Genomic DNA, 12678 nt, shown 5'->3' with positions numbered 1-12678 from the left:
CGCGGTGTACTATGTGTCGCGAACATCTTTCTGGAGGTAGTGGAAGGTGACGTCCTGCTCAGACAGAATGTCGCATCCGGTAGGAGCACTCTGTCTCTTTGATACCTTCGTCATACAAGCAAATGCTTTCGCTTACGATTTCAGAACAGGGTTTATACACTATGTCACTGCTCTCCCCCATTCCCGGCTTTTCGCGATGCCGCAAGCTTTCTATTGAACAGTATGAACACCAATACACAAAACTGGCGCTGAAATTTTATTTGACAGTTAATACATAATCGGAGTGAATCAGCTGGGTTAGAAAGCATCGTACCAAAGGGGGAAAACAAAAACACGTGCCAGCAGAAGCGACTTTTCCTACTGGCTGAAGTGAGCGTTTCTCAAAACGCTGCGCACTCTCAACGCAGCAGCCCTTAGTGCTCGCTCCATGCTGAGCAGTGACCTGTACTTTGTTTTCATCGACGCTACTGCAGAGAAGCCAAGTTCGCAAAGTACATCACGACAAAGAAAAAAAGAGAACTTTCATGACTTAAGTGCTCAAGAGCTGTACCCTCCTACCAAAGCCGTCCAAATTTTGGAAGATGGCATCAACAGAACCAACAGCCCCAAACGGGGTCAAATCCATGCCACTTCGCCAACGCTGTTGAACCTGCGGTGACCCTCTCGGGGCTGTACGTGGGTCACTATAGGTTAGAATGTGAGGCGCCCTTTTATCCTGGCATAGCATGCCGAGACTGGGAGGTGACCCGGGTTCGAATCCGGGCGCAGGCTGTGCTGTCTGAGGCTGGGCTTTCCTCAAACACTTGACAAAGACAAATGTCAGCACAGCTCCCTATGAAGTCGGTCCAGGACGCTCCTCCCCCCTCTCCCCCACCCCACCCCCACACACACCGCCCGAGCAACATGTGCCGCCAGACAGGCAGGAAGATCGCTCGGAAATATCCAACACCTTTTTTGCTACACAGACAGTGTATACCGTCTTGTTTTGATGCAGGAGGTTTTGATGCCGGGGTCATCCCCGCAATCTCAGGACCACTAATATTTATCACTTCCAGAAACACATCGTCTCTCGCCGTTATCAGGTATCATGATACATGCCGAGCGCGCCGCTCCTTTTTACTTCATCTTCTTTTTCAAGGAAAGTTTTATGTGTCCGCTACGAACGAAGCTGTTCCATAATATATAGGGTTTTTTTTTCTTTAGAAGTTCGAGTACCAATATTGCCTTCTGACTACCCGCACTTTCACGCGTTCCCGCTGGTGAATCTTCGCGGAACAAGGACGCTGTAATGTTCATTTTACTGCAGATTTTATGTTGTCGTTCTTACTTCCAACTTTAGCGATGTTCTTCAGTTGCTTGTTATTGAGTATTCTGGCATTCAACAAGCTAGTTATATATATATAAAAAATTATTACACTGATCAGATGGTGTTTACAATAAAATCAGTGTGAGATGTTCACATACAGGCTACACCAAGTTGTGGGTTTCCGAAACCAACTTCCTTCAGTTCTTACATGGAATTTCATTTCTTGAAAATAGAAAGCAACAAGCAGGAGTTATGATGCGACTCTGAACAGCAGGCGCATTATCGCCGAAGTTCTTTCCACTTGTACGCACACCAGCTAATGGGTTCAGAACAGGGTGAATAGAAAGGTAAGAAAACGTCGGCCGATAACAAGTGGAGATGTTGCATCTGTTGTTGGCGCATGCTTTGATGTAATTTATGCTGCATCAAATACATTGCGGTATAGTGCATATGATCGCCGCATTTGATGAGGCAATCGTCTGTAAAGCACGGTACTTGTAGTAAATCACTGCACGATATTATACGTTTGTCAGCCGGCCAGTGTCCGAAGCGACGAGGGTTTACCTGGGCCTGACCCCTGACCACGGTGTAAGATATATATATAGTTAGGTGAGGAAGCTCCCCCACCGCTGCCCGCGAAGCGCCGACCAGATAATGTTCAAGGTCGTTCAGGGTTCTCCCCCTACGCAAGATGTGGCGCTGACAATCGTGGGCTTCTCTCTTCCAAACTTTGCACTGGCATAACCGCAAAGCATAGGTGGGGAAGTTACTTTTATTTTGTAGTGCACTACCGTTACTCACTACTTTTTCGAAAAGTAACGCGTTACGTTATTCGTTACTGTTGCGGTAGTAGGTAACGCGTTACTAACGCCGTTACTTCTGATAAGTAATGCCGTTACTTTTGCATTACTTCACCAGTTGTCCTTATAATAGGTACCATTTTTGGTTGAGTCACATAAGTGCATTCCGCAAATCAATACAAGCAATGTTGGGCACAAACAAGGGTCACGCATGAACACAACTTACATGTACGATTTATTGCAACGCAGAAGTAGTTGACGTTCAAAATTTTCATCGTTGAGCTTCGCCCGATGGGCTGAGAGGACGCCTAATGACCAGTGAGTGCTCCTTGTCAAGGTTGATAGAGACGGTGACCTTTTATCTCATACAGTACAAATCCAAACAGCCAATTCCTTGGTACTTTGTTACTTGTTCAGAGGGTAGAGGCTATTTTTCTGCCGCTTTTGCGCCCATTCGTCCGAAAAATACCAGAGGTAGCGAAAAACAGAGGTGGTAAACAAAGGTGACACCTCAACCAGGGTAGGTCAACAACCCTTCCTTTGCGTTCTTCGCGGGTGTCGATGTGACCTTCTTGTCATTGTTGAAGATGAATAGAAAAAATCGGGGATTTTCCCGGTTTCTGCAGGCACGGTCCTCGCTCAAGCTTTCAAGTTCCCGAACACGTAGTAACGCATAACGCCGTTACGCGTTAGTTGTTAGAATGTAATGACGTTACGTTACTCATTACTTTTCTCCCAAATGTAATGCGTTACCATATTTCACTACTCGAATGTAACGCGTTACCGGTAACGCACTACTTTGTAACGCGTTACTCCCCACCTATGCCGCAAAGTATGGGGTTGCTGAAATTGAACTCTCGCGCAGTGTAGCGACGGGATAGAATGCATATAGCTTGTTTGGTGTTTTTGGAGAGTTTATATGTTGTAGAACCTTGTCAAACACCTTTACCAATTTAACAGTATTAATTTGGAATAGCAGCGTGTTACAATAATAGCCACTACGACGACTTCGTTCCATTTTCGCTTCGTTTGCACCCCGAATTTTATTGCACCTTGTAAAAACAGGTCATCGTCCAGGGAACAGGGAGGGAACAGAAAACAAGTCGAGGGAACTTGGTTCTCTTGTTTTGTAGATATTTTTGTGAAATAAAGGGCAGCTTTCACTGTGGTATCGGACTCTCGGACCCATGCTCTGTGCTTATATAAGCTGGCGTCTTGGGCCGCTGCGTATAGTTGGACCTCCGCTTTTTTCTCGAGAAATCCAAACGTGACAACACTCTGAAGACGACGCAAAATCAGTGAGTGGCTGCATGCACAGTAATGGGTAGAAAGTGTTTCGTTCCGAATTGCCGTTCCGGCTATGATTCCACGAGCGAAAAAGTATCTCTCTTCAAAGCGCCGTCGGACGCTCAAAGGCTAGCAATATGGAACCGTGCAATCCCTCGTCAGGATCGAGACATTCGACCTACTGACAGTGTCTGCGAAAAGCACTTCATGGACAGCATGATTTCCAGGGTATACCACTCCGAAATTAATGGACATATTCTGCTGCACGAGAAAAAGAAGTGCCCGGTGTTGTTGCCGCACGCTGTGCCAACTATCTTCCCTGGATGTCCGACTTATCTGTCCTCAATTAAGCCTGCTAGGAAGCCTCCGAAGCGAAGATCCGTCGCTGACGTCCCTTCGTCATCGAGGTCTAAGGAGCGATGTGTCGTGTCTATCGAAAGTGGTGTCTGTGAAGGTGGTGATGCTGCTGCGATTGGTCGAGATGTACTTAACGACGACGATGAAACTGCTGGAGTGCCCCCGAAGGAAATTCTCATCAATCATGTGTTGAATTACGATGTGCTGCTGACGAAGCTCGATGAAGTACGCCTTCCGAACGAAACTTGGAATTACCACGTAAATTCGCAATTTGAAGTTGAGAGAGTCATGTTCTGTCAGATGGTGGCGACAAAGGACGTAGAATGCTCACCTACCTGTGTAAAGATGTTGTCAATATCCCCGGCTTCAGACAGGCGACTGGTCCTTCGGAGTTTTGTCTACGACATACACGTCGAAACAACGTTGGCTTTTGGAGGGATAGATGTCAATTCAATACCCGCCCTAACTAGTGTCATCACCAACTTTCACAACCTACATGTGTGTCCAGGTGGACCTGATTTCCAAAAGTACCCTGCAGCTCAACCAGAATGTGCGTATGTCGACAAAGCCAGCACGTGGAGACATAAGAAGTGTACATTACACGTGGATGGGGAATCGCCTTGTAAACACTGTCATGGCTTGTACGATACATTACGTATCCATACCATGCGGCGGCAGAAGAGAACACATCAACTGAAACGCGTACGTCTTCCGCTAACACCATCTAAGAAGCAGCGTGTTGATGTAATCCGCAAAGCTAGAATATCCTCATACCGTTCAAGAATGAGACTACTCGCAGCAAAACAGCGCTTGGAAGAAGAACTGCTTTTGTGCCAGAAGCAACTCTACGAGCTGGAAGAAGAGCAGCTGAACGATATCATCAGTAGATCCAACCTTCCTGATGCTCAACAAATGATTCTGCGCGAATGCATTGCTGCTGGTCGATGCAAAACAAAAAAAGGTCGCCGATACACTGAGGATTGGTTGCTGTTATGCCTACTTTTGCATGTTCGCTCACCTTCTGCGTACAGATTCCTGCTGGCCAATGACATCCTGCCACTGCCGACCGTGAGAACCATTCGCAAATACATATCTTCTGTCGGCCTGAAATGTGGCTTTGACGAGGCATTCTTCAAAGCGATGCAAACAAAGCTTCGTAGTATGTCCAGCTTCAAGAGACATGGAAATCTTGTGTTCGATGAAATACAGGTGAGGAAAAGCAGGACATGCAACTCAAAAGATATGACATATGTAGGTCTAGTTGACCACGGTGACAATACAGAACCCACAACTGAGTTGGCAGATCACGGCCTTGTGTTCATGTTTGCACCGTATGCCGATAGCTACGTACAGCCAATTGGTGTGTTCGCATCTCGAAATGCCACGAAAGGAACAGTTATTGCACAGCTTGTCCTTCAAGCAATTGTATTACTGGAAGGTGCTGGTGCTCTTGTTGACGGAATTGTATGCGACGGCGCAAATCCAAACAGGCGCATGTGGACCGAACTCGGTATATGTGGGAAGAAAGGGAATTGTAGCAACTTCTTTGAGCATCCACTTGATTCAGACAGGAAAGTGTATGCATTTTCTGATGTTCCGCATCTGGTGAAATGCATAAGAAATCGCCTGCACAAGAATAAATTTCTAAAAGTGAGTGGCAAGTTTGTAAAGTGGACAGATTATACTGCCCTGTACAGAGAAGACAAAGTTGTGCCAGCTGGATTTCGTGTGTGCCCTAGGCTCACCCAGTCACACTTATATCCCACGAATTGCGACAAGATGCGTGTGCGCCTTGCAACGCAAGTATTTAGCAACTCTGTAGCCCAGGGATTAATCTTCTACAAAGATCGCGGTATTGGAAGCCTCGCGGACTGCGACGGGACAGTCGAATTCACAAGAAGAATAAATGACATGTTTGATGCCCTAAATCGTCGCTTCTCTGCTGAGGGAGTTACGTACAGAGGAAGGGACTGGTCCACACTTGAAGATTCATTAAAGTGGCTAGACAACTGGGAAGAAGAGGTTCACAGTGGTGCAATATTGAAAGACATGTTCCTGACAGCCAATACTGCCGAAGGATTGCGTGTTACTCTGAGGTCAACGTTAGATTTATGTACTTACTTAATCAAAAATTGTGGCTTCAAGCATGTCCTTACTGGGAAACTAAATCAGGACTGCTTGGAGCGCTTTTTTGGAAAAATTCGTCTTGCAGGAAGTCAGAACGATCACCCAACCATGACAACGTTCCTGCAGTTGTATCGCATGCTGTCAATGTACAGTATTTTAAAACCACCAAAGTTCGGGAATTGTGAAGTCCTGGCCAACGAGGCACCTATACTGAAACTCTCAGACTTTCTCTGTGCATTTAAGAACAATAATGATCATGATACCTTGCAGGAGCTGAAGTCGAGGATTGACGCGCTAGTGGGCACCGAAGAATGGGAATGTGACGACATAGTCGTAGGCGACAGCACCTCACCTGCAGTAGCCGACTGTATTTTGTATTACGTCACAGGGTTCCTAACCCGAAAAATGAAGAGGCTCATAAGTTGTTCAAAGTGCATTAGTGCTTTAACTGTTCACGCGCCACAGGTGCCAGAAGCTGCACTCACAAATGTCAAGAGTAGAGGTGGACTGCAGCATCCAAACATGAAACTGTACGCGATCTTGAGGGCTGCAGAAGACTATTTTTCTGCCCATGCCAATGAACAGACAATTTTTTGGGACACGATCGAGCACGTCCTTGACGTGTGCACACTAACGTTTCCCTGTGATACTCACAAAACCGAGTTGCTGTCAAAGATCCTGCAGTATTACGTCTTGATGCGAATGCGTCAATACTGCAAGCAAATGAATGCAATGGACAAAAAAGAGACCCGTGAAAAGAAGAAAAGTTCACACTTTTGCACAACGTAGACATTTTCGCTTGAGTGTTCTGCCATGCAGCGACGAGAATAAATAAACGTGTAGTTGGAATATTTCGTTTGAATTGCTGTGGATTCGAAAATAGTTTGAAAATGGATACGCATACACCAACAAAGTTTCTCTCGACAAAACAATAAAGACCAAAACATGACACGATGGCTGGAATAAACGCCGTCCACTGCATCGGATCATGATTACTTTAGCTGGCGCGGATACACACGCGGAAAGTAACTATAAATGTTGCAGTTTCATCATAAGTTCGAGCCAGTGTCAGCCTCTATCTTTGCTTGCTACCCTTTTAAAATGCCGGCTACCGCGCACACATTTACTTCAACGCGCTCTTCCCATCCCACGCCCCTCAGCCGCCTCAGCCCACCGTTCTTCGCGCCATCTAGTGAGAGCCGCGGAAGGGCGGAGGCGGAGGCGAACATTAGGGGGCCGTCCGGGCGCCGGGAGCTTCCTCACCTAACTATATATATATCTTACACCGTGCCCCTGACTAAACCGTCGAAAACTGTTCCCTACTTATTCCGGCCACTTCCCAGGCCCAATACGATGTGAAAGAATATGCATCACAACCCTTACCCCAAGTCAGGTTCGATAATTCTTGCACTGCGCACGAATCCGACCTGTGCGCTAAACTGTGTGTCAATGAGAGAAATGGTTTCTAAAAACTGTATGAAATGGTGTGAGAAAATATAATATCCAACGATTTGTTGCTGCTGATTTCGCTATTGAAACCGTGCTATCCCGGGCATACTGTGAGGTCCTGTAGTGGCCTCTCCCTTACCTTCGATACACAATCCTGGCGTACTTGTGCCTGTACGCGGTCCTTATACGATAGCCGATTTCGAACGCGAGGAAACAAGCACGGTTAGATTGCAAGGAATAGCCATTGTACTTCGTCTGACCAAATCTACTCGTACTTTGCAATCAGTGACTAATCGAGACCCTCTCACTAAAGCCCTCAAATATTTGGCGACAGGTTGTGAATTCGATTCCGGCCGAGGATGCTATCAGCTCATGATTAAACAAAAACATAAAACAAACACGTAAACAAACACAAACACGAAGGCTCAAAACCAGCAAGACGTTTAATTGATAACAACGGACTTCATGAACATGTAGACGGTGCGATTCTTGCACCGTCTACATGTTCATGAAGTTCGTTGTTATCAATTAAACGTCTTGCTGGTTTTGAGCCTTCGTGTTTGTGTTTGTTTACGTGTCTTGCCCATCGCTCAAGCTTGCCTATCATGGAATTTATCCACCAGCTAGCCTGCATTTACGCCATTCTGTCAACGCTATCAGCTTTTCGGCAGGGTACAAGTTGCTTATACAGGGTGTCTCAGATAAATCCCCGGGCTGAATAGTTCGGGAACGGCGCCATCTATCGGGAAACTTTCTTTTTTGTTCCCATCTCTGAGATATCGTCCACCAGCCATGCAGTGTGAAATTGATGTGCGCACTTTCATTAATTAGCTAAAAATCAATTACCCGGAAATGACAGCTTTCAAAGTACGCGTCCAACGGTACCGCGACATCTACTACACCATTCGGGATCTTGAGTACATCCCCCTTAGAGAAAAAGAAATCATCGGGTCTAGTCATTTTCGTGTGTAATTAATTAGTTTCGGTTTACATATTTTCCTCGCGTAGGACCGCAAACACAAGTTCTTTCACGTAGCTCTCCGCCTCGGAATTACGTGTTCTTCCGCATGTTTGGCAGCAGGGAGTGCTGATCGAAAAGTAACAGCCGCAGAACCCGCTTCGCCAACCTTCCTTCCTGTTTATCTGATGATGTAGAGTCCGCTCTACGGGGCCGTCGTGTAGTCGAGATAACGTGTTTTTATCGCCAAAACAAAGAATGTACGCACGAAACAAGCAAGCAAAACAAAGGAGTGAAGCGGGGATTCTGTTGTTGTCCTGAGCTTTCGTACCATGAAATAACAAGCCTTCTGACCAATTGACCTTCTATTCACTTTCAATCTCGAAGCAGGAGAAATTATGCGTATCATGCCATTTCCCCACTTGGTTTGGCTTCTGTAATGCCATATTCTCTGAATGTCCATAGGCGACCGTTGGACGATGTATCGACGGTGGTGTGACAGTGCAGAGAGCTATGTGCTCCTTATGCACCGCCATGATGTATTCTTGTACTTGCAACCGCAATGAAGATTCGTTCTTTACTTATAATGAAGGCAACCTCCTAAGTTCAAACTACAAAATTAGGAAAACACAAATTTGATTTATTGCGGCACAGAAATCAGAGGACGTGTTCAAAATGCCTTCCTTCCGCGGCAAGGCACATACGGAGCCACTTTTCAATTGATTCCACGGTTCCTCGTAGCTGCTCAAGTTCTCCTTCGCCTCAAGTTTTCCGGCGTCGCTGGATCGGTGTCGTACACTCTGTCCTTTATATATCCACACAAAAAAAAAGTCCAAAGGAGTCAGGTCAGGGGATCGGGCTGGCCAGGGAACAGGACCCCTTGCGCCTATGCACTTGTCTCCGAAAACGGAGTCTAACCATAGGCAGGACGTCTGCGATGCATGAGCTGGGGCGCCGTCGTGCTGATACCAGACACCGCGTCGGTCGGACAATGGCATTTCGTCGAGGTAGTCACGGACAACGTTCCCGAGCACTTCACCGACTTACCTATGTGAAGTTAGGTGCCCGTCAAAAAAGTGTGGGCCAATGACGCGGTCACCATGAATGCCACACCAGACATTAAATGACCACTGCCACTGGTGCTTACCGGGCAGTAGCCAGTACGGGTTAGTAGAAGCCCAGTAGTGCCGATTCTGGGTGTTGACATTTGCGTCGCGCCCACATCGCTCTTCATCGGTCCATATGACTTTTGGTCCTCGTCGTCCTCTAGCATGGCAAGTGCCCAGTTCGCGAATTCCGCTCTTCTGCCGTAGTCAGCCTGAATGAGCCCTTGATGTATGTGTGGATGCTAAGGATGTCTACCGGCCTTTTTCAATATGTGCCATGTTGTCGCTCGGCTCACTTCAAGGGCAGCTGCTGTGGAACGAACACTTGCATGTGGATGATCGCGGATATGTTCGAGAACACTGGACGTGACCTGCTCGTTCCGCGCAGATGGCTCTCTCGTATGGGGCTTGACGAAGGTGCCGTAGATTGAAAGATTTCTGTAGGCGGATGATATTGTGTTATGATCCGGGTGGCGCCTCTGGGGAAACCTCTGGGCGTAAATTCTTGCAGCGAAAGATGTGTTCCTCTGAGATTCCCCGAAGGTCAGGATCATGTCCACTCGTTCTTCGTTGGAGTACGAACCCATATCTTTACATTTGACATGGCGCAATATTCCGGGGTTTTTATTGCCTCCAAACCGAAGTTGCGCCCAATGAAAACAAGAAGACATATCTGTGTCACATGTGCGATAAAGTGCGATTTATCCTACCCTATCAATGCCATGTACGAAGTCAGGTGCTGGCAGATCGCGTTGATCAAGGCCAGTCTCACTGTGTGCACAGCTTAGTGATATCAGCACATCATTGTCAAGACAAACTTGACTTGACCAGGGGCGCCACAACGTACGGAATTTATTGGGTACCTGCTAAATGGCGCTCCCCTCCCCCAGCCGAGACACAACCACCATGCACATGCCTACGTCCCACAAGCTCGAGCTAGTCTAAATAAAGAAAAGAAAATGAAGAGTGGCAGACGCTGTTGTCCTCGGCACAGGTTAATGCGGCGCTTCTTAAATGCACTGCGGATTAGTATCCCGTTTCGAGCTCTGGCACGGTGAGCCTTTACGAGACGCGGAATACACAAAGTGAATTCACGTGTGGTAAGTACTACCATCGAACCGTCATAGCTCGCGCTCTCTCTGCAGGGGAATATCGAGCCCCTTGAGGATCCCGGGGGGGGGGGGGGGGAGGAGTAGCCCCCGGAGCTCCTTCCGCCATCCCAATAGGGCTCCAAATTCCCCTGCAGAAAGTGTGAATATGTAGAGTGCAGTGTATCTACGGCAATTTCGTCAAGCCCCATACGAGAGGGGCATCTGCGCGGAACGGGCAGAAGACTACGGCAGAATCGCGATCTGGGCGCGACGCAAATGTCAACACCCAGAATCGGCACTACTGGGATCCTACTAACCCGTACTGGCTGCTGCATGGTAGGCACCAGTGGCAGTGGTCATTTAATGTCTGGTGTGGCATTCATGGTGACAGCGTCATTGGCCCATACATTTTTGGCGGGCACCTACCTTCACATAGGTACATCGGTGAAGTGCTAGGGAACGTTGTTCAAGACTATCTCGACGAAATGCCTTTGTCCGACCTACTGAAAAGCGGCTCCCTACGTTCTTTGCCGCGGAAGGAAGGCACTTTGAACACGTCCTTTGATTTCTGTTCCGCAATAAATCAAATTTGTGTTTTCCTAATTTTGTAGTTTGAACTTAAGAGGTTGCCGTCATTATAAGTAAAGAACGAATCTTCATTGCGGTTGCAAGCACGAAAATACATCGTGGCGGTGCATAAGGAGCACATCGCTCTCTGCACTGTCACACCACCGTCGATACATCGTCCAACGGTCGCCTATGGACATTCAGAGAATATGACATTACAGAAGCGAAACCAAGTGGGGAAATGGCATGATACGCATAATTTCTCCTGCTTCGAGATTGAAAGTGAATAGAAGGTCAATGGGTCAGAAGGCTTGTTATTTCATGGTATGAAAGCTCAGTACAACAACAGAATCCCCGCTTCACTCCTTTGTTTTGCTTGTTTGTTTCGTGCGTACATTCTTTGATTTGGCGATAAAACCACGTTATCTCGACTACACGACGGACCCATAGAGCGGACTGTACATCAATCAGATAAACAGGAAGGAAGGTTGGCGAAGCGGGTTCTGCGGCTGTTAGTTTTCGATCAGCGCTCCCTGCTGCCAAACATGCGGAAGAACACGTAATTCCGCGGCGGATAGCAATGTGAAAGAACTTGTGTTTGCGGTCCTACGCGACGAAAATATGTAAACCGAAACTAATTAATTACTCGCGAAAATGACTAGACCCGATGATTTTTTTTCCTCTGAGAGGTAGGTACTCAAGATCCCCAATGGTGTAGTAGATGTCGCGGTACCGTCGAACGCGTACTTGTCATTTCCGGGTAATTGATTTTTATTTTTAGCTAATTAATGAAAGTGCGCACATCAATTTCACACTGCATGGCTGGTGGACGATATCTCAGAGATGGTAACAAAAAAGAAAGTTTCCCGATAGATAGCGCCGTTCCCGAATTATTCAGCCTGGGGGGGATTTATCTGAGACACCCTGTAGATGCCACGCTGTCTTTTCAAACGAAGTAAATACGGTGTGCCGTGTACTCAGCTTTGGCCGCACGTGAAGGAATCCAGTTGCATCGCGTGTAGTCATTCAACAAATTATCAATTGCAAGAGAGAGAGAGAGAACCTCATGCAGCAAGCAACGACCTTGTACTGAGCAGGAGCTCATGCCGCCCTGATAAGCCACCCATCGGCACTGTTCTGTTTCTTAGCCGGTGCGGTGCAAACTTCTGAATTTCACGGGTAGGACACGTGACTGGAAACAGAGGAGTACCTCGGAACCCCACAAAAATCCTTCGGCAAGGCGCGCAGCGAGCGTCAGCGCATCCATGTAAACAATCGCACGTGGCTGGGTGCCACGGCCGCGACGAAGCGCTCCTATGCTTTGGGTACGCCGGTAATCACATCAGTCATTCCCATAGCCCCACTGGCGCTAGGAAACCGCCACGAGAACACGCGCGATTGTCACGTTTTGATCAAGACAACGCAGTCGCTCAGAATCCGGCAAAGTAAGATACCAGGAAATGACCACGCGGATTCGCTATAAGCTGTCTCGTCCTACGTCGTAGACAGGAACTTCTGGGGACGACCACGAAGAATAAGGTTTACTTTTGATTGCACTGCATTACAGAGCGGGGGTACGGCAGTTAGTGCATCGAGGGGGAGTATGTCCCTGCAGACTATTCGCCACGAG

The sequence above is a fragment of the Ornithodoros turicata genome, chromosome 2 (genome assembly GCF_037126465.1).
Source record: "Ornithodoros turicata isolate Travis chromosome 2, ASM3712646v1, whole genome shotgun sequence".
NCBI classification, from domain to species: Eukaryota; Metazoa; Arthropoda; class Arachnida; order Ixodida; family Argasidae; genus Ornithodoros; species Ornithodoros turicata.
Note: the sequence above shows the minus strand (reverse complement) of the source record.